The sequence below is a fragment of the Carcharodon carcharias genome, chromosome 16 (genome assembly GCF_017639515.1).
Source record: "Carcharodon carcharias isolate sCarCar2 chromosome 16, sCarCar2.pri, whole genome shotgun sequence".
Lineage (NCBI taxonomy): Eukaryota > Metazoa > Chordata > Chondrichthyes > Lamniformes > Lamnidae > Carcharodon > Carcharodon carcharias.
Genome location: NC_054482.1, coordinates 62,808,606 through 62,835,783, shown reverse-complemented (window position 1 = coordinate 62,835,783; position 27,178 = coordinate 62,808,606). Strand labels below are relative to the sequence as shown.

General features: G+C 45.3%; 1 protein-coding gene across 1 annotated transcript in view; it reads right to left on the bottom strand.

The window, feature by feature from the left end:
- The window catches only part of LOC121288905 (cytochrome P450 4B1-like), a 123,588-nt gene that overhangs the window by 92,748 nt on the left and 3,662 nt on the right, over positions 1-27,178 (bottom strand). Inside the window, exons 3-4 of the mRNA XM_041207756.1 lie at positions 14,927-14,976; positions 11,361-11,465 (exon numbers count right to left, since the gene is read on the bottom strand). The gene's annotated coding sequence lies outside the window, so the exon portion shown is untranslated. The remainder of the gene's footprint in view (positions 1-11,360; positions 11,466-14,926; positions 14,977-27,178) is intronic.

Sequence of the window (27,178 nt, the reverse complement as noted above, 5' to 3'; positions counted from 1 at the left end):
TCTGGCTGCGCCCTTCCAGATCCAGACCCCTTTCTGAAAGCGCTGTCATGCCTAGGACCTTTGGAGGAGCGGGGCTGGGAGATTTGAGGGGGGTGCTTTCTTTGCTGCTCAAGGCTGTGCTACAGCTGCAAGGAACAATCTGTGACTGCAAAGTGATCATTGCAGGGTTCTGTTCAATCATGTATCCGTTTAAGGTTTCCGCAGGGATGAGCAGGAGTGGAAAATGGATGCAGCAGGCAATACTCCCTTTTTCATGGCAATCAGGTAACTGAGGGACACAAGAAAGGCCCTGCAATCAGGCAGGGCAAAGGGAAGAGCCATGCCCTAAGGAACATGAGCCAGTGGGGCCGCATGAAGACCCAGAAACTGAAGCTGACAGACCCATTCCACGGAGGTTTTGGCATGACCAAGGATGTACCAAAGACACCTCTCATACTTATAGATGAGAGAGAGACAGTGCCATGGACACCTTCACCTGTCAAGCATGTGGTGGCTCACATCTGCAACAGTCCTCAGGAACATCTGACTCCGCTGGGACTGGGAGGACATCCATTGCCAGTGGCTTTAAAGGTGACCGCTGCACTCAACTTTTTTGTGAGTAGCTCATTCCAGGACTCCACTTGGGAAGCTCCACGGCACATCCCAAGCATCTGCTCATAAATGCATCTAAGAGGTAACCAATGCCCTATTTAGCAAGGCACACAATTCTCCCTGGATGAACCCAGCCAGGCTGCCAGAGTAATAGAGTTTGCAGCAATCTCCATATTCCCACAAGTGCAGGGCACCATTGACTCTACTCATGTGACTTTGAGAGCTCCCTAGCAGCAGCGACTACAATTCATCAACTCTCTCAACTTTCAGCTAATCTGTAGCCACCGGAAGCAGATTATGTAAGTCTGTGTGAGATACCCTAGGAGCTCCCTCTACTCCTACATCTTGAGTAACTCGCAGGTACCCCAGATCTTTGAGGGCCCTCAGCGCATCCTGGGTTGGCTCTTTGGAGATAAAGGCTACCCGCAAAAGACATAGCTAATGACATCCGTTAGGTGGCCACAAAGTGCTTCAGAGGGGAGACACAATGTGGCTCATTCTGTGACACACTCCTTGATTGATCAGCCATTGGCATGTTGAAGATACATTTCTCCAGTAGTCTCCAGTACTCTCCCTAGAGGGTGTCCTGTATCATTCTAGCTTGCTGTGCTCTACATGACCTGGCACTACAAAGGGGGGATGACTTGCCAGATGGAGATGTGGAGGAGCTGCATGTCTCCTCTGATTAGGGTAACATCGAGAGGGCTGTTTTGGGTCTCCTGCTATGGGGCAGGTGTGCCCCCCCATAGCCTGAGGAGTTGGAGTTGATGGGGTCACAGGCAGAGTGGACTTGGAGCGGCTCATCAGCCCAGGAGAGTCTTGGGTGGATGGCCCCGGGGTGTCTGGCTGATGCTCTTCCTCCCTTTGGGTGCCAAGGGCCCCTCCCTGACTCCTTAAGGAAAAAAAACTCCTGAAGGGAAATCGAGGTGACCCACCCCCTCTTGCCTAGACACTGATGGAACATTCTCATGGCTGAAGTGATGGTGTGCAGGTCTTCGTGTATATCCGGCACAAACTGCTGGACCAAGGTGGTTGCGGTAACCTCAATGAGCTGGCCTCGACATCAGACTGAATGTGCACAAACTCCTTCACCTTCCTTTCTAATCTGGTGAACGCCTCTGACAACTGTGCTTGATGTGCCCCTGTCTGTCTTTGGAGCTCCAACGTCTCTGTAAAGGCCAAGTCTAGAAGTTCGTCATCAGACTCGGACTCAGCAGAAGACTGCCTCCAGCAGTCCCGAGTGTCGGTGACCTTGGCTGTCACAGCCTCTGCCTGCTGTGGACCCAAATCTGTGCTGGGCTCACTAGATGGTGACCCTAAGCCTGCTCTAAAACTAGGTTGCACGAGGTGTGTGTCTCTGCACTGGTGGAGGGTGCAGGTGAATGCAGTGACAGTTCTACATCGAGTGGGTCCTCAGGATCCTCATCTGCCATGTTCTGCAAGCTGGGACAGATAGGTTGGCTGCCGTTGTGCCTCCTCCTTTTCTTGCTGGTACCTGCTATAGAGAGAAGAGATAATTAGAGATTGGCTGCATAGTCACCAACATTAAAAAGCACTCACAGTTTTGGTGGCTGGATGGGGCCTCATTGGCTTGTTGGGGGATGCTGATCTCTCATTGGGTGCAGGCATGATCCCTATCTTCACTGACCAGCTCTACTGCGTACTCCTAGTAGGGGCTGAGTGCTCTGAGCTTTGGCTTTCCCCCGACCGGTCTGGGACCTCTTACTGTTGTTGTGGGTGATCTGTTCCTGCATAACGACAAATGGACAGACTGTGCAGGATGGATGCCAAAGCAGATGATAAGTTTGCCTGCCTTCTGTCTGTGCTGATTGGACCTATGTAAAGGCTGAAGATGCAACTTGTGCAGGATGTGACAAGATGAAGATGTAAAAGTATGTGAGAGAGAATCAGTGATGATGTTCCTTGTGCTGGTAGCGTGTGAGATCCCTGTGGACTGTAACACTGTGGATGCCTGATGGCCTTGTGAGTGTGAGTTGAGAGTGAGTGGAAGGTCGACTTACCCTGGTGGAGCAGATGAGATCCGCTTATTTATCCTCTTCCTGCACTGGATGGCGGTCTTATTCTGCACCGTGTTGGCACTGACCACACTGGTGACCTCCTGCCAGGCCTTTGTGGTGAAGCTGATGGACTCTGGCGTACAGGGGAGAAGCATCTCCTGCTGGTCCTCAACTGCCTGGAGGAGTGCTGTCAGTGCACTGTCATCAAATTTCGGAGCTCTGGTCTTCCTTCTCATGGCTATTCCAGTGCTTGCCATGAAAAGTCCTGGGCAGCAGAGAGTGAATGTGTGTATGGGTGCAGTTTAAACATGGTGCTCGGATATATGAGCCAATAAGGTAATGGTGAGGCGGACGAATCTCAGCCCAGCCCACTGCGAGATATGATGTGCTGCATGTTCACGCATGTATAAAGTGTTAAAGGAAGGACAATCTGGTCTGGAAACCTACAGCACCAGCCAGTGGAAACCATGCCGCCTTTTCTGCCCGTCATCGCACTTAGTCTCTGGAGTGGAAAATTCTGCCTTATGTGTGCAATATGTCTGCAGTGACAGATGAAAATGAGATAGACTAGGAAGAACAGTTTCTGTTCATGCCTGATAACTTTCTTTATAGACCATGTATATGGGTAAATAGCAATGGCAATAGCTATCTGCCAATTAGGGTAGGGTAGCCATCAACCCACCCCCACCACCCCCACCACCCCCCCCAACCCCCTCCCCCAAAACCCCAGAAGCCACCTCCTGAAGATAGGCTGGAGGCAGGATCATGCCAGATGGTAGTGAAAAATTGCTGGCATAGCTACCTCCAAATCCGCCTGTGCCTCGGAATGAAAATTCATCCCAAACACTCTGCTCTTACATATATCTTAAAATAATATTTTAAATTGCCACTTGTAGTTAAGTAGCGAAACTTTATAGAAATTTAGAAAAAAAAAGCCAAATAGATTCGGTTTGTGCATGGATTTTCCTTTACAATTCAGGTGTGATGACCCTTGTGCTTTGGCAAAACACCTGTATTTTCTATTTGTGAGAAATCCCTTTAATTCCAAGATAAAACCAAAATAACCCTGAAAAAAGTATAATTGGGCTTCCCCGCAAGCATTTTCATTCCAAGAAATGCCCATGTGACCTGAATTTGGTATGGGAGTGAAAGCTCAAAAACAAAGGGTAAATAGACAGTTAATTGGGAGATTGAATTAGAGCAGGTCTGAGAAATTACAGTGCAGAACACAGAATTTACGTGAGGGAAAGTAAGCAAAGCTCTCTGTGAATTGATCAGTTTTTGTTTTGGCAGTAAGAAGAAAATACAACACTAAATGTTCTTGGTGAAGGAACGTGCGAGTGAGCTGAAAGGGACTGAATCCTGAAAGCGGTGTGAACAGCTCAGGTAAGCTAAAGAGCTGAGTGTTTGTATCAGAAGGTCAGACCATGAACCAGGTGCATTGGCTGGTCAGTTGAAAAAGGAACTCTGGAATGGCATCACAACTGTTGTGACCTCAGTGAGAGAGTGTTCATAGATGTGCGCCGGTCAGTATTAATCATATTCAGGAACCTCAGATAGACTACGGCTGCTGATGAAAATGACTCGAGGACCACATCTATTAAGTAGGAAAAGTGAGAGATCCTACATACTGGAAGTTGAGTTAGAAACCCTGTAAGATTGTGCAAGGTGCCACATTTGGCAAATCTTCAGTATTCCAGGGCATTGCTGATGGTTGCCCAAATATCAGTCGTAGCTGGAAAGGTATTTCTATTACTGGAAGCTTGGAATCTATCACTCAACTCCAGATAACCCTGGAATTCTTTCTTTGATTAGAGTTTTTCATCTCAGTATCATAAATGGTGGTACCTTGCCATCATCTGTCATGGTTGCCAACAGGTGAGTTCATCTCTGTTTTCATTGGCCTCTATTCTAATGCAAATTATGGAGCATCTTCTTTTATTCACCCTCAGGGTATATCACTGAAGTTATGTTTTACCACTTGGTCAAAGGCAAAATCACACTGTCGGCACAACTTGAATGGTTCCAGGGATGGGGAAATTTTAGTTACAAAGTTAAATTGGAAAAGCTGGGGTTGTTCTCCTTGGAACAAAGGAGGATGAGCGGAGATTTGATAGAAGTGTACAAGATTATGACAGATTTTAATAAGATAGACAAGGGAAAACTTCACATTCGTTCACATTAGTTAACAGTACAAGGACCAGGGGACACAGATTTAGGGTTTTGAGCAAAAGATGCAAGGGGAATGAGAGGAGGAAGTTTTTAATGCAGTGAATGGTAATGACTTGGAACTCACTCACGAGGGTGGTGCAAGTGGAAACAATCAATAATTTCAAAAAGAAATTGGATGGAAACTTGAAGAAAAAAACCTGTAGGGCTATAGGGATAAAACAGGGGGCTAGGACTGGATTGCTCCTTGGAGAACTGGCACAGACTTTATGGGCTGAATGGCCTCCTTCTTTGTCGTAAATGACTCTATATCAATGCTGCATCATGAAGTTATAGAGTTAATGTACCATCTCGGTTTCAGAGGCCAGTGGCAAATATGACTAGATTGTTCCATATTGTTGTAAAGCTAAACATAATTAAACCATTTATTCCCCCCTGGTTCACTTCAAGCTCCTCACCTGAAGTTTTGTTTTCTGCATTTGCCATGCTTTTGTTCAGACCTTCAATTATCAGAAGAATGGTCTGGAATTGAAAGTCAGATACCTTCCTATGTAACCATGTTCCATGCTTAATTTCTGGAGTTCATAGGAAGATGTTTTTTTAATTTCATTTATGGGATATGGGTGTCTCTGGCTAGGCGAGCATTTATTGCCCATCCCTAATTGCTCTTGAGAAGATGGTGGTGAGCCGCCTTCTTGAACCGCTGCAATCCCTGTTGTGTAGGTACACCCAGTGCTGTTAGGGAGGGAGTTCCAGGATTTTGACCCAGCATCAGTGAAGGAACGCTGATGTATTTCCAAGTCAGGATGGTAAGCGGCTTGGAGGGGAACTTCCAGGTGATGATGTTCCCATGCATCTGCTGCCCTTGTCCTTCTAGATGGCAGTGGTCTTGGGTTTGGGTTTGGAAGGTGCTGTTGAAGGAGTCTTGGTGAGTTGCTGCAGTGCATCTTGCAGATGGTACACACTGCTGCCAATGTGCATTGGTGGCAGTGGGAGTGAATGTTAAAGGTGGTGGATGGGCTGCCAATCAATCTATTGATCAGCTAGCCTAATATCTGTCATTGGTAAAATGTGAGAATCCATTAATAAGGATGTAGTAGCAGGACATTTAGAAAATCATAATACAATGAGGCACTGTCGACATGGTTTTGTGAAGGGGAAGTTGACAAATTTATTAGAGTTCTCTGAGGATGTAATAAGCAGGGCGGATAAAGATGTACTATTAGACAGTGTATTTGGATTGCCAAAAGGCATTTGATAAGGTGCCACATGAAAGGTTGCTACACAAGAAATGTGCTCATGTTATTGGGGGTGATATATTGCAGTGGATAGAGGATTTGTTAACTAGCAAGAATAGAGGGCAGAACCCTCCCAGGTTTGCACTCAGTGTGGGCGTGAGAAAAGACATTTTACCCGCCGGCCGCAATGGTGGGTTTTCGCACCATATTGTCTCCTTCCCGCCTCATAAATTATGCAGTCGTGGGAAACATGCCAGATCGCTGGCAGCAGGCCTCATATTGACCTGCTCTCCGTTACTGGACTGGTAATCCAAAGATCCAATGCTCTGGGGACCTGGGTTCGAATCCCACTACAGCAGATGGTGGAATTTGAATTCAATAAAAATCTGGGGCAGGATCTTCGGCTTGGTAAGCAGGGGTGGTGCCCGCTTGCCAAGGCATAAAATAACGCATGGTGATGTTGAGCGTGCATCCCGATGTCACTGGGTGTCATTCAGATTTTCAGTTCGGCGGGCACACAGCTGAGTCAGCTGCGCGCCCGCCAAACTGTCAAACAACGATTAAGACCAGTTATCTATCAATTAAAACAATAAACTGAACTTCCCATCCAACCTTAAGGTTGGCAGGCAGGCGAAGAGCCCAAGCAGCCTTCGCATTTTTCATGTAACCTCATCCACGGGTGGGATGAGGTTTCATGAAGGTTTTTAAAGGTTTGAAAAAATTTTTAATAAAATTCATAGACATGTCCCAGCTCATGTGACAGTTTCACATGAGGGGACATGTCGTAAAAATTTTTTTTCCCTTTATTACAATTTTTTAAAACTTAAACTAGTCTCCCTGAGGCAGCTCTGTGTCTCAGGGAGATTTCTGCGCTCTTTCGCGCACATGTACAAAAAAGTGCAGGCCCCGACTCAGGCAACCCCCCGCCCCCCTCCACCCGCACAGGTAACGCTCAGCGCTTCCGGGCGCACATCACGCTGAGCAGGCCTTAAATGGCCCACCCACGTAAAATGGCGGTGCCCAGCCAATTGCGGGCGGTGATCGCCTGCGCGCACACCCACATCTGCTCCCACAAAACCCCCGCAACGGGGAGAAAATTCTCCCCTTGGAATTAAAAGTCAGACAATGACCATGAAATCATTGCCGATTGTCGTAAACCCATCTGGTTCACTATTGTACTTTAGAGAACGAAATCTGCCATCCTTAGCTGCTTTGGCCTACATGTGACTCTAGACCCACAGCAATGTGGTTGACTCTCAAAGGCTCTCTGAAACAAGGGCAATTAGGGTTGGCAATAAATACTGGCCCAGCCAGCGATATCCACATCCCATGAATGAATAAAAAAAAAACCTTGCTGCTTCCTCACGCCATATTTAAAATCCAGCTGCACATACACCTCTGTTCGTTGAAGACATGACCCCAAAGTTGAGGATGATTGTGTCAAGGATTCAGTGATGCATCCCTGGGACACCTGGATGCTGTGGCGGCCCACTGCAAAAGTCCTGTACCCCCGCACTGATCGCTGGAGGCTCTTCAGTCTCACCACTCCTGCTTGGGACGCAGTGGCAGAGATGGTCAGTGCCAACGCTGTATACAAGAGGTTAGCCGTCCAGTGCAGAAAATGATCTCACCCGTGCCGCCACGGTAAGTGAACTATCTCATCAATCTCAACTCACCCACTCACAAGCCCATCACACATTCAATGGCATGTCATTCTCTGTTAACTCAAGGGCCATCAGCACGCACTCTCTCTCACACACACACCGACAAAACTCCATCTGGCCTCATCTCCTCCTCATCCCATCCATAGCTCCACTCAGCACACACGCAGGTCTGGCTTCATTCTCATTTGGTCTGGCATGCGCCTTGCTCACACTCTCTCCATCTGTCTTTATGTAGGATAAGGTCACACACAATCACCTGGAGAGGTCCAAGACTGGGGGTGGAGTGCTGGACATCAAGGTCCTCAGTCCACTCGGGAGTCACGCATTGGAGCTGGACAGAGAGGTCAGCAACGAACACCCACGTGAGGATCCTGCACCACATGACCCCTCTCTCAATGCTACTCCGAGTACTATTTTGTGTTCAACGCGGCTGCCAAGCATTAATCATCTCCACTTTCTCTCCTAGGCACATAAGACATTGTAGCAGAAGTAGGCCATTCGGCCCATCAAGTCTGCTCCGCCATTCAATGAGATCATGGCTGATCTGATAATCCTCAACTCCACTTTCCTGCCTTTTCCTCATAACCCTTGATTCCCTTACTGATTAACAATCTGTCTATCTCTGCCTTGAATATACTTAATGACCCAGCTTCTACAGCCCTCTGCGGTAAAGAATTCCACAGATTAACTACCTTCTGAGAGAAGAAATTCCTCCTCATCTCTGTTTTAAATGGGCGACCCCTTATCCTGAGATTATGCCCTCTGGACCTAGACTCTCCCAAAAGGGGAAACAACCTCTCAGAATCTACCCTGTCAAGCTCCCTAAGAATATATGTTTCAATAAGGTAGCCTCTCATTCTTCTAAACTCCAATGAGTACAGGCATAGCCTACTCAACCTCTCCTCATAAGAAAATCCCTTCCTACCGGAATCAACCTAGTGAACATTCTCAGGACTGCCTCCAATGCCTTTCCTTAGATAAGGGGACCAAAACTGTCCACAGTATTCTAGGTGTGGTCTAACTAGTGTTTTATATAGTTTTAGCAAGACTTCCCTATTTTTATACCCCATTCCCTTTGAAATAGAGGCCAATATTCCATTTGCCTTCCGTATTACCTGTTGAACTTGTATGTTAGCTTTTTCGGATTCATGCACAAGGACTCCCAAATCCCTCTGCCTTCTGCATTCTTTCTCCATTTAAATAATATTCAGCTCCTCTATTCTTCCTGCCAATGTGCATAACCTCACATTTTCCCACATTATATTCCATCTGCCATTTTTTTGCCCACTCACTTAGCCTATCTATATCCCTCTGTAGACTCCTTGTGTCATCCTCACCACTTGCCTTCTCACATATTTTTGTATCATGCACAAATTTGGCGATAGTACATTCACTTCCCTCATCTAAGTCATTAAAATATATTGTAAATAATTGTGGCCCCAGCACTGATCCCTGTGGCACTCCAGTAGTTACATGTTGCCATCCTGAAAATGCCACTCTTATCTCAACTCTCTGTCTTTTGTTAGTTAGCCAGTCCTCTATCCATGCTAATATACTACCCCGAACACCATGGGCTCTTATCTTATTAATTGTGTGTGGTACCTTATTGAACGCCTTTTGGAAATCCAAATATATTACATCTACTGGTTCCTCTTTATCTATCCTGCTAGTTACCTCCTCAAAGAGTTTGAATAAATTTGTCAGGCATGATTTCCCCTTCATGAAGCCATACTGACTCTGCTTGATTAGATAATGTAATTCTAAATATTTTGCTGTAACATCCTTTATAATAGACTCCAACATTTTTTCAATGACAGATGATAAGCTAACTGGCCTATAGTTACCTGTTTTCTAAATCCAAATCCCTTCTTCCTGTGACCCCGCGCAGCTCCAGCTCCACAGGCCGAGGAGGGCGCAGTTGGCCCACAGCAGGACACCCATATCAGGCTGGGGCCCTCCAGTTCTCGGCCCTCCAGAGGGCACTTGCTGTAGATGTCAGGGAGCACCAAGACATAGCCACAGAGTTAGGAAAGTTAAGAAGATGTAGTATGGATGTTAATCACTTGTACATAATGTTCATTGTTGTAATCAAACGCCCAAAAATGTCTCCTTGTGTGTGGCTCCTTGTTCTGATGAGCAGTGTTCGTATCACTCAGCTGTCTCAGTCCAGGACCTATTCCCTGCGCAGGGTGTAACCTTCAGACCAAGGTGATGGTCCAGCTTCACACTCCCTGGACACACCAGTGATGCCTGCACCTCGATGGCGATTGTCATTGTTGCCAGAATGTCGTGGGCAAGCGTGCCAGAGTTCCAACATTCTCTCTGTGTGCTCTCAGCAACTTTGAGGTGGGATTGGTCCTCCATCTCTTCAGCATCTGTGAGTGATGACGCTATGCTCTGATGGGGTCAGATGCTGAAGGCTGACAAAGGATCAGGTGTATTTAAAGTTTCATCTCCATGATATGACCCTGATCACAGAGCACAAGTGAGTTGCCCTCAGCTAGACAGGAGTCAGACATTCACAGAGGCAATGTGAAGATGTATGGAGTGTCCTCACTCCATGTTGTCATCATCCTCCTGGTATCTAGTGACTATTAGGGCCTCCACAGTGTATCCATGATGTGAGCCTGAGCGCTGAGGGTATGTGCGCTGCTGGTATCCTCACCTTCGAGGACCTCATCACCCTCACCCCCTGCAACATCCTCATCAGAGGAGATGTGCAGCTCTTCCAACTCCTCTTCAGGCAGCTCCTCCCCCTGTTGCAGTGTTAGGTTGTGTAGATGCAACAAGCTATGATGGCATGCAACACTCTTGGTGGATTCTATTGCAGTGTTCTACTGGTCCTGCCGAGGCACCGGAACATCATTTTCAAAATGCCTATTGTTTGCTCCACTGAAGTCCAGGTTGCAGCATAAGCCTCATTATGCTCTCTCTCTGCTGCAGTCTGAGGCCCCCGCATGGACGTCATCAGCCACGTCCTCTGTGGTAGGCCCTGTCCCTGAGAATCCAACCCTGTAGCCTCTGAAGATGTAAGGGATCTGAGACCTGCTGAGAATGTAGGAGTCGTGGATGCTCCTTGGGAATCGTGTGCAGACCTATCAGATACAGTGTGGTGGTCGCATACCAACTGAACATTCAGTGAGTGGAAGCCCTTCTGGCTGACATAGTTTACTGCTCGTTGCCATGGAGATCTAAGCACCATGTTGCTGCAGTTGATGGTACCCTGCCCCTGTGGGGAACGGAGATCTGTGCAAATCCCAGGGCCCTTGCTTCCTGGCTTTCTTGATCCTGGTCAAAATACACAAAGTTCTGTGCCTTTGCGAAGATGCCGTCCATGCTTGGAGGCTTACAGGATCTCACACAGGTCAGCAGTGGAGCCCTGGATGGAGCCACTGGTGTAAAAATTTAGTGCCGCGGTCACTTTCACAGCCACTGGCAGTGGATGTCCTCCATGTCCCCGGGGCGCCAAATCCTGCAGCAGGTAGCATATGTGACTGACCAGCTTCCTAGACATGCGCAGTCTTCAGCGATACTGGTTCTCAGTTATCTGCAGGAATGACAAGTGCCGGCTGTAGACCCTGGGTCTAACAAAGTGCCCATTAGTGATGGCTGTCTGTGGATCTTTAGCTGTGTGTGTGGCAGGCCCTGACACCCCTTCATCTTGAGGGAGATGCTCCTACCTTTGGTGAGTCAGGTGTCTCCTCCGCACTCCTTCTTCTTTAGTCTCTGTAAGTCATGAGGCATACCGCTAAATCACCAGGCTCCATAATCCTAATGTTCTCCTTCTGCAGGATTAAAGAGAGAGATGGGTGGGTTAGCAAGAGTGTAATAAGAACTACTCTTGGTTAAGTCTGTAGGCCCCTTCACGCATGCCGGAGGGTGCTGCCCACCTCTTGGATGGCCAGTGTGTAGTGCACTCATTGGCTGACCGAAACCCCACCCAACTCCACCCCACTCTATGTGACCAATTGGCAGCTTCGGCCACAGGATTGCATGCTGTGCTCTCAGCTCAGGCACAGGCATTCTCCTAACCTGTACTGCAAGGCTGCACTGTTAGCTTGGACAAAGGGGGAGACTGGTCAAACCTTAATAAGGACATTGCAAGGGGATGTGAGTGCCTCCACCAGTGACTGCACCATGGCAACCTTTCGCAAGGGGATTCTACAATTCGCCCAGCCGGCCAATTGCTCTGCTGCCCCCTAAAAAGCACATTAGTTTGCAGCCTATGCCCAAGTGGTGAAAATTTCTGAAGCATTTGGTGGTAGTTTCATGCTTTTGCATTGCTTGAGTAGGCAGAAAAGCTTCAGAGGCCCAATTCCAGGCATGTCAATAGAGCTGCCGCTGAACGGTCTCAGCTGTGGAAGAATGTTCACTTTTGACAAGCTTTTCCAAGTGCATAGCACAGTTTGTGTTGCCTTGCCCCAACCTGCACTCCCCTCTGCCCCCCTCCCCCCACCGATCTCACCCGCGTTGGAGCACCTCACTGAAAGCCAGCTGGGAAAAGCAACTTGCCTATGCACCCCACCGAATACACGGCGCCTCTTCCTTGATGTCCTATGGGCTATGCTTGCGAGCTCTGCGCAAGGTTGCATGCACTCACCTCCAAGTTCCCCTTGAAGTTCAGTTCACCTGGTGCACGCCTTTTGAAGGCGGTTGCGAAGCACTTTGTTCTGAAGTCATGCCAGCATGGGCAGTAAATTTCATGTGGGGGGATGATTCTGGTGAACAGGGCTTATGATAATAGTATTGAAATTAGGCCAACATGCGGTAGCGGGAAATGTGGACCGCCATTGACAGGTGGAGCTGACAATCACAAACTGGTTTCATGGTGGCATGAAACTGCTTTTTGGCTTTCTCGCCCTATTGTCCTTTCATGTCCACCCTGACACCCGCTGCCATCAGGAGCTGATGATTCCGCCCAGAGAGTCAGGATAAATGGATTACTTTTAGGCTGACAAAACTGTGATGAGTAGAGTGCCAAAGAGATTAGTGCTGGGGTCATAACTATTGATGATCTATATTAATGGCTGACTATTGTCGCCAGATTTGCGAGGATATGAAGATAGTAGGAATGCAAGTTGTGAGAGTATATAAAGCGTCTGCAAAAGGATATAGATAGATTAAGTGAGTGGCAAAAATTTGGCAGGTGCAGTATTATGTGGGAAAATGTGAATTTGTCCACTTTGGCAGGAAGAAGAGAAAAGCAGAATATTATTTAAATGAGGAGTGACTGCAGAATGTTGCAGTATCGAGGGATCTGGCTGTCCTTGTGCATGGATCATTAAATGTTGCCTGCAGGAATAGCAAGTAATTAGGAAAGCAAATGGAATGTTGGCCTTTATTGCAAAGGGGATAGAGTGTAAATGTAGAGAGGTCTTCCTGCAACTGCACAGGGCATTGGTGAATCTGCAATTAGAGTACTGTATACAGTTTTGGTCTCCTTATTTAAGGAGGGGTATGCTTGTAATGGGAAGCAGTTCACAGAAAGTTCACAAGACTGATTTCTGGGATGAAGAAGTTGTTTATGAGGAAAGACTGAGCAGGTTGCGCCTGCATTCATTGGAGTTTAGAAAAATGAAGGTGAACTTATTGAAAGATATAAGATTCTGAGAGGGCTTGACATGGTAGATGCTGAGGGAATGGGTGAATCTAGAAGTAAGGGGCACAGTTTAAAAATAAAGGGTCTTCCATATAAGGTGAGTTGAAAATAAATTTCTTCTCTCAGAGGGCCATTAGCCTTTAGAATATATTCAAAGCTGAGTTGACAGATTTTTGATCTACAAGGGAGTCAAGGGTTATGGTGGGGGCAGCAGTGGGGGCGGGGGCGATGGAAGGCAGGAAAATACAGTTAAGGCCACATTCAGACCAGCCATGATCTTGTTGAATAGTGGAGCAGGCTCACGGGGCCAAATGGCTTACTCCTACTCCTAATTCTTATGATCATATGTTCGTAGGCCTCCAACCACAGTTTTGTTTTCAAAAGTGCCATTCAAGTTAACAGGAAAATTTGTATGGCTTCTAATGGGGAATGCTGACCTCCTTTGTCCATTTACTGTATGAAATTCTACAACAAACTTGTAAAATCTACGCTATGTTTTTATCAATGAGGTTTGAAGTGTATATTTCCAGAATGCATGCTTAGAACTGAAAATCCACATTTGGAAACTTAGACTTTACTGCTTTAGGTGCAAAACTGTCCCACTGTCTTGCCTATCTAAAGCCAGACTGTAGCCATCAAATACAAACAACTCTCAGGTTTAAAGAGATAAAAACAAAAAACTGCGGATGCTGGAAATCCAAAACAAAAACAACATTACCTGGAAAAACTCAGCAGGTCTGGCAACATCGGCGGAGAAGAAAAGATTTGATGTTTCGAGTCCTCATGACCCTTTAACAGAACTGAGTTCAACTCTTTTCTTCTCCACCGAAGCTGCCAGAACTCTTCTTCTCCGCCGATGCTGCCAGACCTGCTGAGTTTTTCCAGGTAATTCTGTTTTTGTCTCAGGTTCAAATGCTTCCTTCCTTTCTGGGCAGGGTCTACTTGCCTGCAGAGTTTGGATTGCACCATCTGGCTGCAGATTATAAAATTACTTTATATGAACCCAATAAAAACAGAAAATGCTGGTAAAACTCAGCAGGTCTGGCAGCAACTGCGGAGCAAGAAACAAAGTTAATGTTTCAAGTCCACATGACTCTTCTTCAGAGCTAAAGGCCCAATTCACTATCACCACAGCAAGATGCTAATCAACACTCAATTAATATATTCAGCAGCACTCTGAATTCAGCACTAGCTGAACATAAGGAACCGTACCTACTAATATGACTACTGGCTCATCTTACTTTTAAGTCTGATTTGCAAGGTGTCTAAGTCATATCAGATTGTAGAATCATACAGCAATAACGCCTGGAAGGAGGCCATTTGGCCCATCATGCCCATGTCAGGCTTTTGATTGAGCCATCTAATTAATCCCACTCCCCACAGACCTGTAAATGTTTTCCTTTGTAGTACTTAACCAACAATCCATATTTCTATTGTAGCGCTCATAAGCGAGGTTAGCAGCAATGGCAATTTAAAAATGGACCTGTTGAAGGCATGTGAATTATGTTCTATAGCACATGCCCACCTACATAATATTTTTTAATTTTAACAGCTGGTGCAGTGCAGTTCGTGTCATTTTGGAGCTGACTTAGCATAATTTTTTAATTGTCAAAGTCAGTAAGTGCATTCACATCAGGAAATACTCACAATATCTCAAAATAGCAGCTGCAGCCTGTCAGGTATGTGCCAGGAAGTTCCTTTCGGAGAAAATGGAAACGTATTTAGAAGTTGCATTTAGCAGATTATTTGGTATATAAATAATTTGGGGCAAATATTAAATAAACACACCCACAACCCGAATTCTCAGAAACCACCAATTCATTTTATTTTTTTCCGCCTGTGGTTTGTGCACAGCAATTGAAGAAATTACCATCCAGTCCATTACACTTTTGTCCCACCTTCCAAATGATCTGATTGGGTGATAATGACAAATTCCAAATGCCACTGAAAAAAGCCACTTTTCTTGTAAAGCTGACACATGACTCAAAAAGGCTTCTAGTGAACATCCATGGTTCTTTAAAAATAAAATTGCACTTTGTGGAGGAATATCATCTACTTGTAAAATGCACATAACAGGCTTCCAAACAGTCTTCAATAATTGGAGTAATTGCATGTTGAGTCAGGGAACAAGTAGAAGAATGAATAACAACTGGCTTGAATACAGAGTAGGATTAAAAATAGCTATTCAGGATAGCAGAAGTTGGGATGTGATGTTTCACAAGGATTGGTGTTGGGGCCCCTGGTGTGTGCTATTTATATAAGTGATTGGGATTCAGGAATCGGAAGTGCTATATCAAAATTTAGTGGCAACACCAAATTGGAGAATATTGTTAATACTGAGGAAGACAGTGATAACATACAAGACAATGTTAACAAATTTGCAGAATGGGCATGTAATGGAAAATTACAGACCGATCGGGTCAGCCTGTTCCTGCTCCATGGAACTCATTTCTTGCTAAAACAAAAACAGAAATACCTGGAAAAACTCAGCAGGTCTGGCAGCATCGGTGGAGAAGAGCACAGTTGACGTTTCGAGTCCTCATGACCCTTCAACAGAACTAAGTAAAAATAGGAAAGGGGTGAAATATAAGCTGGTTTATGGCGGGAAGAGGGGCGGTGTTGGGGCAAGAAGAGCTAGGTAAAGTGATAGGTGGAGATAACGAAAAGATGTCACAGACAAAAGGACAAAGAGGTGTTGAAGGTGGTGATATTATCTAAAGGAATGTGCTAATTAAGGATAGAGAGCAGGACAAACAAGGTACAGATAGCTATAGTGGGGGTGGGGTGGGGTGAAAGAATACTAAAAAGGCTAATAGGTAGAGATAAAACAATGGATAGAAATACATTTAAAATAATGGAAATAGGTGGTAAAAAAAAAGAAAAATCTATATAAATTATTGGAAAAAACAAAAAGGAGGGGGAAAAAATGGAAAGGGGGTGGGGATGGAGGAGAGAGATCATGATCTAAAATTGTTAAACTCAATATTCATTCCGGAAGGCTGTAAAGTGCCCAGTTAGAAGATGAGGTGCTGTTCCTCCAGTTTGCGTTGAGCTTCACTGGAACAATGCAGCAAGCTAAGGACGGACATATGGGCATGAGAGCAGGGTGGTGTGTTGAAATGGCAAGCAACAGGTGGGTCTGGGTAATGCTTGCGGACAGACCGAAGGTGTTCTGCAAAGTGGTCACCCAGTCTGCGTTTGGTCTGTCCAACGTAGAGGAAAACGCATTGGGAGCAATGAATGCAGTAGACTAAGTTGAGGGAAGTGCAAGTGAAATGCTGCTGCATTTCAAAAGAGTGTTTGGGCCCTTGGATGGTGAGGAGAGGGGAAGTGAAGGGGCAGGTGTTGCATCTTCTGCGGTTGCATGGGAAGGTGCCGTAGGAGGGGGTTGAGGAGTAGGGGGTGATGGAGGAATGGACCAGGGTGTCACGGAGGGAACGATCCCTACGGAATGCCGCCGGGGTGATGAAGGGAAGATGTGTTTGGTAGTGGCATTATGCTGGAGTTGGCGGAAATGGCGGAGGATGATCCTTTGAATGCGGAGGCTGGTGGGGTGATAAGTGAGGACAAAGGGGACCCTATCATGTTTCTGGGAGGGAGGAGAAGGTGTGAGGGCGGATGCGCGGGAGATGGGCTGGACGCGGTTGAGGGCCCTGTCAACCACCGTGGGTGGAAAACCTTGGTGGAGGAAGAAGGAGAACCTGTCAGAGGAACTGTTTTTGAAAGTGGCATCATCAGAACAGATGCGACGGAGGCGAAGGAACTGAGAGAATGGGATGGAGTACTTACAGGAAGCGAGGTGTGAGGAGCTGTAGTCGAGGTAGCTGTAGGAGTCGGTAGGCTTGTAATGGATATTGGTGGACACCCTGCTCTCATGCCCATATGTCCGTCCTTGGCTTGCTGCATTGTTCCAGTGAAGCTCAACGCAAACTGGAGAAATAGCACCTCATCTTCCAACTAGGCACTTTACAGCCTTCCGGACTGAATATTGAGTTCAACAATTTTAGATCATGAACTCTCTCTTCCATCCCCACCCCCTTTCCGATTTTTCCCCTTTTTTTGTTTTTTCCAATAATTTATATAGATTTTTCTTTTCCCACTTATTTCCATTATTTTTAAATGTATTTCTATCCATTGTTTTATCTCTACCTTTTAGACTTTTTAATATTCCTTCACCCCACCCCCACTAGAGCTATCTGTACCTTGTTTGTCCTGCTTTCTACCCTTAATTAGCACATTCCTTGAGATAATATAACCACCTTCAACACCTCTTTGTCCTTTTGTCTGTGACATCTTTTGGCTATCTCCACCTATCACTGGTCCTTTACCTAGCTCTTCTTGCCCCAACATCACCCCCCCCAAACCAGCTGATATTTCACCCCTTTCCTATTTTTACTTAGTTCTGTTGAAGGGTCATGAGGACTCGAAACTTCAACTGTGCTCTTCTCCACCGATGCTGCCAGACCTGCTGAGTTTTTCCAAGAATTTCTGTTATTGTTTTTGTTTTGGGTTTCCAGCATTCGCAGTTCTTTGCTTTTATCTAATTTCTTGCTATCTTGACTCCATTCTCTCTCCCCTTGTCCAGTCTCTTCCCACCTACATCCACGATTCCTCTGATGCCATACATCATATCAACAATTTCCAACCGACTCCTCTTCACCATGGACGTCCAATCTCTCCACACCTCCATCTCCCACCAGGATGGTCTGAGGGCTCTCTGCTTCTTCCTTGAACAGAGGCCCGAACAATCCCCATCCACTACCAGTCTCCTCCGTCTGGCTGAACTTGTTCTCTCGCTGAACAATTTCTCCTTAAACTCATCTCACTTCCTCCAAATAAAAGGTGTAGCTATGGGTACCCGCATGGGCCCCAATTATGCCTGTCTCTTTATGGGGTATGTGGAACATTCCTTGTTGCAGTCCTACTCAGGCCCCCTCCCTCAACTCTTTCTCCAGTACATAGATGACTGCTTCGGTGCTGCTACATGCTCTCGTCTGGACCTGGAAAATTTGATTAATTTTGCTTCCAATTTCTATCATTTTCACATGGTCCATGACTGACACTTCCCTTCCCTTCCTTGACCTCAGTCTCAATTTCTGGTGATAGACTGTCCATCAATATCCATTAAAAGCCCACCAACTCCCACAGCTACCTTGACTACAGCTCCTCACACCATGCTTCCTGTATGGACTCCATCCCATTCTCTCAGTTCCTTCACCTCCATTCTGATGATGCCACTTCCCAAAACAGTTCTTCTGACATAAAAAAAAATATATATAAAAACAAAGAACTGCGGATGCTGGAAATCCAAAACAAAAACAGAAATACCTGGAAAAACTCAGCAGGTCTGGCAGCATCGGCAGAGAAGAACAAAGTTGACATTTCGAGTCCTCATTACCCTTCATCTGACATGTCTTCCTTCTTCCTTAACCAGGGCCCTCAACTGTGTCCGGCCCATCTCCCGTGCATCTGTCCTCACATCTTCCTATCCCTCCCAGAACCATGATAGGGACCCCTTGTCCTCACTTATCACTCCAACAGCCTCTGCATTTAAAGGATCATCCTCCGCCATTTCCGCCAACTCCAGCATGGTGCCATCACCAAACACATCTTTCCTTCACCACCTCCCCGCCCCCCGCCCCATCCCCATCGGCATTCCATAGGGACCGTCCCCTCTGGGACAACCTGGTCTACTCCTCCATCACCCCCTATACCTCAACCCCCTCCCACGGCACCTTCCCATGCAACCGCAGAAGGTGCAACACCTGCCCCTTTACTTCCCCCCTCTTCACCATCCAAGGGCCCAAACACTCCTTTCAAGTGAAGCAGCACTTCACTTGCACTTCCTGCAGTTTAATCTACTGCATTCATTGCTCCCAATGCGGTATCCTCTACATTGGAGAGACCAAACGCAGACTGGGTGACCGCTTTGCGGAACACCTTCGGTCTGTCCGCAAGCATGACCCAGACCGTCCATTTCAACACACCACCCTGCTCTCATACCCACATGTCCGTCCTTGGCCTGCTGCAATGTTCCAATGAAGCTCAACGCAAACTGGAGGAACAGCACCTCATCTTCTGATTAGACACATTACAGCCTTCTGGACTTAACATTGAGTTCAACAACTTCAGGTAATGAACTATCTCCTCCATCCCCAACCCCTTTCCAATCCCCTTTTTTCTAATAATTATTATTTTTTTTAACATAGTTTTCTTTTCCCACCTATTTCTATTATTATTTTTAAATTTATTTTCATCCATTGTTTTACCTCCACCTTTTAGCCTATTTCGATCCCTTCCTTCACCCCACCCCGACTAGGGCCATCCGTCACTTGCCCATCCTGCTTTCTACTCTTAATGTCACCATTAGCACATCCTTTAGCTAATATCACCACCGTCAACAACCCTTTGTCCTTTTGTCTGACATTTTTGGCAATCTCTCCTTTGCCTCCACCTATCACTGGCCCTCTATCCAGCTCCACCTATTCCAACCCCCTTAAACAGCTTATATTTCACCTCATTTCTATTTCTCTTTAGTTTTGATGAAGAGTCATACGGAGTCGAAATGTTAACTCTGTCTTCTTCTCCGCAGATGCTGTCAGACCTGCTGAGTTTTTCCAGCTATTTTTGTTTTTGTACACTCTAACACAAGCAAGCCATAAAAATTCACCTAGCAATTGGGAACAAAGGTCTACACAGACTGAACAAATCAGGATCCTTTAAAGATACGGACTACATTGCAAGACCAGATCAGAAGCAAGAACTTCCAGAATCCATGGACCACTTCATCAACAGATGCAGGAAAATGGGTACATACTGTGATTTTTCAAACAGAGCTAGCAGACAAAATTGTTGAGTTGGTGATTGCATCCACTCCCATGGAAAAGTTCCAGAAAGATCTGTTAGATAAGCCTTTGTTTTTATTCTTATATAATTTGAAGGTATTGCTGGCTGGGCCAGAATTTATTGCCCATCCCTAATTGCCTCAAGGTGGTGGTGAGCTGCCTTCTTGAATCGCTGCAATCCCTGTGGGATAGGCACACCCACAGTGCTGTTAGGGAAAGATTTCCAGGATTTTGACCCAGCAACAGTGAAGAAACTGTGATATATTTCCAAGTCAGGATGGTGAGTGGCATGAAGGGGAACTTCCAGATGGTGGTGTTCCCATATATCAGCTGCCCATATCTTTCTAGATGGCAGTGGTCGCGGGTTTAGAAGGTGCTTCCTATGGAGCCTTGGTGAGTTTCTGCGGTGCACCTGGTAGATGGTACACACTGCTGCCATTGTGCGTCAGTGGTGGAGGGAGTGAATATTTGTGGAAGGGGTGCCAACCAAGCCGGCTGCTTTGTCCTGGATGGTGTCAAACTTCTTGAGTGTTGTGTGATCTGCACCAAGGCAAGTGGAGAGTATTCCATCACACTCCTGACTTGTGCCTTATAGATGGTGGACAGGCTTTGGGGAATCAGGAAGTGAGTTACTTGCTGCAAGATTCCTATCTCTGATCTGCTCTTGTAGCCACAATATTTATATGGCTAGTCCAGTTCAGTTTCTGGTAAATGGTAACCCCCAGGATGTTGATTTTTGGGGATTCAGTGATGGTAAAGCCATTGAATGTCATGGGGCAATGATTAGATTTTCTCTTGTTGCAGATGTTCATTGCCTGGCATTTGTGTGGTGCGAATGTTACTTGCCACTTCTCAGCCCGGGTCTTGCTGCGTTTGGACATGGACTGCTTCAGTACCTGAGGAGTCGCAAGTGGTGCGGAACATTGTGCAATCATCAGTGAACATCCCCACTTCTGACCTTATAATGGAAGGAAGGTCATTGATGAAGCAGCTGAAGATGGCTGGGCCTAGGACACTACCCTGAGGAACTCCTGCAGTGATGTCCTGAAACTGAGATGATTAACCTTCAATAACCACAACCATCTTCCTTTGTGCTAGGTAAGAGTCAAACCAGTGGAGAGTTTTTCCCCAATTCTTATGAACTTCACTTTTGCTAGGGCTCCTTGATGCCAAACTCAGTCAAATGCTGCCTTAATGTCAAAGACAGTTACTCTCACCTCACCTCTTGAGTTCAGCTCTTTTGTCCATGTTTGAACCAAGGCTGTAACGAGGTCAGAAGCAGAGTGACCCTGGCGGGACACAAAACAAAAACAGAATTACCTGGAAAAACTCAGCAGGTCTGCCAGACCTGCAGAGTTTTTCCAGGTAATTCTGTTTTTGTTTTGGATTTCCAGCATTCGCAGTTTTTTGTTTTTATCTCTGGCGGAACACAAACTGGGTGTCAGTGAGCAGGTTATTGCAAAGCAAGTGCCGCTTGATAATGCTGTTGATGACCCCTTCATCGGTTTACTGATAATGAGAGCAGACTGATGGGGCGGTAATTGGCCGGGTTGGATTTGTCCTGCTTTTTGTGTACAGGACATATTTGGGAAATTTTCCATATTGCCAGACAGATGCTAGTGTTGTAGTTGTACTGAAACAGATTGACCAGGATTGAGGCAAGTTCTGGAGCACAAGTCTTCAGTACTATTGCCAGAATTTTCTCAGGGTCCATAGACTTTGTAGTGTCCAGTGCCCTCAGCTGTTTCTTGATATCACGTAGAGTTAATTGAATAGGCTGAAGACTGGCATCTGTGATGCTGGGCACCTCCAGAGGAGGTCAAGATGGATCATCCACTCAGCACTTCTGGCTGAAGATTGTTGTGAATTCTTCAGCGTTATCTTTTGCACTGATGTGTTGGGCTGTTCCACCATTGAGGATGGGGATATTTGTGGAGCTTCCTCCTGCAGTGAGTTGTTTAGTTGTCCACCACCATTCACGACTGGATGTGGTAGGACTTGAGTTTAGATCTGATCCATTGGTTGTGGAATTGTTTTGTTCTGTCTATCACTTGCTGCTTATATTGTTTGGCACACAAGTAGTCCTGTGTTGTAGCTTCACCAGGTTGACATTTTTAGTTATGCCTGGTACTGCTCCTGGCATGCCCTCCCGCACTCTTCATTGAACCAGATTTAATCCCCTGGCTTGGTGGTAATGGTAGAGTGGGGGATAAGCCGGGCCATGAGGTTACAGATTGTGGTTGAGTAGATTTCTGCTGCTGCTCATGACCCACAGTGTCTGATGGATGCCCAGTCTTGAGTTGCTAGATCTGTTCGAAATCTATCCCATTTAGCACGGTGATAGTGCCACACAACATGAAGGAGGGTATCCTCAAAGTGAAGACAGGACTTTGATTCCCCAAGGATTGTGCAGTGATCATTCCTACCAATATTGTTGTGGACAGATGCATCTGCAGCAGGCAGGTTGGTGAGGATAAGGTCAAGTATGTTTTTCCCTCTTGTTGGTTCCCTCACCACCTGCTGCAGACCCAGTACACCAGCTATGTCCTTTAGGACTTGGTCAGCTCAATCAGTAGTGGTTCTACCGAGCCACTCTTTATGATGGACATTGAAGTTCCCCAACCAGAGTACATTTTGCGCCTTTAGCTGTCTCTTTGGACCTTCTGACTTTTCCCAAGCCTTTATCTCTTTAAGTTGAAGTTTGGAGCCTTTCTCTGCTAATTACTCTTAACTTCACTTAACAGGTTTGAGGTTCCTGTCCTTCCTTTGACTAGAGGTCTTTTTGGAACTTTCTGCTGGTCCACTGTCTGGTATTTGGGGACTTTCTTCTTTAGCTTGGAGCCTGCTTTCTGTCCCATTTCACGTCCTGCCTGTCCTGACACCTTCTTCCAACTGAACTCAAACTGCTGTTTTTTTCTCTTTAGTTTTTGGGTGTGGGGGGAGGCCTGCCTCTCTGGACCCCTGTTGCTAGGCAACAGCACAGTTGTTCTACTTTTGTTTGCTTTAATTTCTCTTAAGAGTGGTAAAACTCATTAGAAATGCAGGCAGCTTTCAAAGTGAAACTAAAACTTAACTTGATCTTTTCTTAACACTCAAATACAGAAATACAAATCAAACTTAAACTTTAAAGCTAAAACTCATTCATAACACCCATAAGTACAAATATAACTTGCTTAAACTACCTCTATTTTCTAACAGTACTCACACTGTGACAGCCTTCGTTATTCAGTGATCATCAATTATAGTAACAACAAATGTAAATGGGACTGATTAGCTAATTTTTCATATGCTTAATGTGACTATTGTACTGAAAACAAGCTTATGGTGTCTGAAGATGGAATTGTTGATACTTGTGAAAGAACACTAATTAAACTTAATTTTTTGTCAATTTGCCTCAAGATATTTTTAAAATTGAAAGTAAGTAAGCTTTACAATCTTGAAGATAAAAATCTGCCCACTGCTGTTGGAGAGATTGCTCAAGAACTGAAAAGGTTCTGCTTGAAATGTTGACCAGTCTTTTTCTTTCAGGTGCTGAATGATCTCTTATACATTTCTAGCATTTTCTATTTACAGCACTTGAATTTTTCCTTCTTTTCATTTCAATGGCCCTGTAGTTAACTAGTCATTTTATCCAACCAAATCAAATTATTAATGTAACTATTCCTAACTTTCCTATAGGTACCATTTAAGAATGCGTACAACAATTCTCATCTGTAATCAAACTCTATAAAACAATTCACAAATTAGTCCAAAGGTTATAAACCTTGTTAGAACTGCCATGTTTAGTTATTTTTTTAATTGGACTTTGAACTAATCAGGATATATTTGCAGGATCCTGAGGATGTTTACCTATCTATCTGGGAATACATTCCTATGTGCATCCAAACACTGACAGAAATTTGTTTTGAGTGGTGAAAGGCAAACAAAATAATTACAGGTTGCATTGCTTAACAAGATCCCCCATTACCTGTCGACTGCCTGCACCAGGGCCTCCATGACAGCATTTGCTGTAGCCAATTTCTTGTACAGAACTGGCTTCCTGTTCTCTGCTGACTGAGTCCATTTCCCCTTTAAGAAATTCTGTCTGTGATACTACATCCCTCATCCTCCTAAATAGGTATGCAAATGGATTAATACTGCCTGGACAACATTAAGCAGGTGTGTGCAGAGGACATCCTGACCCCTGCATGCCCAATTTTAAGCAAGATTGAATTCCCAATCCAATACATACAAAATAAATGCGATGTATGTCTTTCAGGACATGGGGACAATTTTACAAATCCCACAGGTGGGTTTGCAGTGCGGCGGGCAGGGGGTGGGGGTGGGGTGCAGTAAAATCCCCTGGCAGGGCGTTGTGCTGCCCTCCCACTCACCCCAACATTTTACAGGGGTGGGCGAGGCCTAGGGTGGTCTGCCTGCCCTCACCCCAATTAATGGCTGCTTAAGGGCCGCTTCCCACACCGGCTTCAATTTTGAGGTCGGCAGCAGAGATTTAAGAATAGAGTGGGCGGGAGGGAAGCCCAGCAGGTTATCCTGATTAAGCCTCAAGTGGGAGGGGGGAAATGCTTCCATTACTGGCCCTCTTTTGGGATGCCCCCCTGCCTCCAAGGGCTGGGCCCCTTGGGTGCTTTTTCCCCAACTGTCCATCAAATTACGACCCTCACTCCCCCACACCTCCCCAACCCTGGGGTCTCCCCTCCCCTCCTGCCATCAAGACCCAGACTTCCCTGTGTCCAGGGGCTCGGGCACTTTGACTCTGGGAACTGCTTTTGCCCCACCAGCGGCCACTATTCCCAGTGGTGCTGCTGGGATTAAAAAGCTGCCGGCCAATTAGATTGGCTGGCAGCTCTGAGGCCCAAGGGAGAGGCGCAAAGTATGTCTCCAGCCAATTAAAGCTCCTTGGAGCCATCGCCGCCATCAGAAAAATTCTGCCCATGATGTATATAACCAAAGTGGTGTAAGTGTGCATAATAGAATGTACAGATTTATGTAAAAATAGAACAGGAAAGATCAACAAGACATATAAGGTGGCATTAGAGAAGATAAATAGGTGGTTAGGGAGAAGAAGCAGCCATGAAGGACATTGATAACATAAAGTATTAGAGACAGGAGGGAAGAAGGATAAGAGATTAGGGCACCAGAGAATTGTATATCAAAAGTATGGAACAAAGAAAAGGACAGAGTACAAGAGTAAAGAAGTCTTACCATAACTATATAGGGCCTTAGTGAGACTAGATCTGGAGTACTGTGTACAGTTTTGGTCTCCATACCTAAGGAAGTATATATTTGCCTTAAAATGAGTAAACAAAGGTTCATCAGACTGATTCCTGGGATTAGGGGATTGTCCTGTGAGGAGAGATTGAGTAGTCTCTGTTCTCTGGAGTTTAGAAGATTGAATCCTGGAAACATAAAATACTTAAGGGCTTGGAATAGTTGATGCTTAAGGTGATATTTCCCCTGGTTTTAGAGTCTAGAACTAGACGTTATATAGTCTCAGAATAAGGGGTTAGCCATTTAGAACTGAGATGAGGAAAAGTTTCATCACTAAAGAGTTGTGAATCTTTGGAATCCTCTACCCTACAGAGATGCAGATGCTCAGTCTTTAAGCAAATTCATGAGAGAGATCAATAGACTTTGGGTGCTAAGGGAGTCAAGGGATCTGTGGATAGTGCGATAGGTGCAACTGAAGTAGAAGATCAGCCATGATCTTATTAAATGATGCAGCAGGCTTGAACAGCCTTATGGCCTATTCCTGCTCCTATTCTTATGTAGAAATTTATAATTCAATGAATGAAATCAGAGGGAAGATGCATGGAAGCAAAAATGAAGAAAAACAACAATAAAGGATAAATGGAAAAATGCATAATGCAGCAAAGGACTGGAAAGAAAATAATAAGTTAACATGCCAACAGTAAGTTTAGTATAACAGTTGGAGTCCAGTCAACACGTCAGTATTTGCTGGCACAATTTTTGCCCACTCACTTAGCCTCATTATGTCCTCTTCACAACTTACTTTCCTGCCTATCTTTGTGTCATCATCAAATGTAGCAATCATCCAAGTCATTGATGTAAATTGTAAATAATTGAGGCCCCAGCAGTGACCCCTGTGGCACACCACTCATCGCATCCTGCCAACCTGAAAATGACCCATTTATTACTACTCTGTTTCCTGTTAGCTAACCAATACTCTGTACATGTTAATGTTACTCCCTACACCATGAGCTCTTATTTTTCATAGTACCTTTGTGACCTTGCCAAATGTCTTCTGAAAATCTAAGTACAGCACATCCATAGGTTCTCCTTTATCCACATTGCTTGTTTACTTTCTCAAAGAACTCTAATAAATTAGTCAAACATGATTTCCTTGACACAAAACCATGTTGACTCTGCCTGATTGAGTTGAGGTTTTCTAAGTGCCCCACTATAAGCTCCTTCATAATAGATTCCAGCATTTTCTATATGACAGTTGTTAAGCTAATTGGCCTGTAGATTCTCACTTTCTGTTTCTCTCCTTTCTTGAATAAAGGGGTCACTTCTCATATTTTCCAATCTGATGGGACCTCTCCAGAATCTAGGGAACTTTGGAAAATTAAAACCAATGCATCTACTATCTCAGCAACTACTTTTTTTAAGACCCTAGGATTAAGTCCATTAGGACCTGGGGACTTGTCAGCTTTTAGTTCCAATCATTTTCTCAATACCCTTTCCCTGGTTATTGTAATTGTTTTAAGTTCCTCCCTCCCTTTCACCTCCTGACTCACAATTATTTCTGGAATGTCATTTGCATCCTGTACAGTGAAGACAGATGCAAAATATCTGTTCAATTCATCTGCCATTTCCATTATTTTCCATTATTGATTCCCTATATTGGCTCACTAGAAGACCAATGCTCACTTTACTCTATTCCTTTTTAAATACCTATAGAAACTCTTACTATCTGTTTTTACATTTGTAGTTAACTTTTTCTCGCACTTTAATTTCCCCTTCTTATTAATCTTTTCATAATTTTTGCTGTTCTTTTTATTCTGTCCAATCTTCTGACCCAACACTTAGC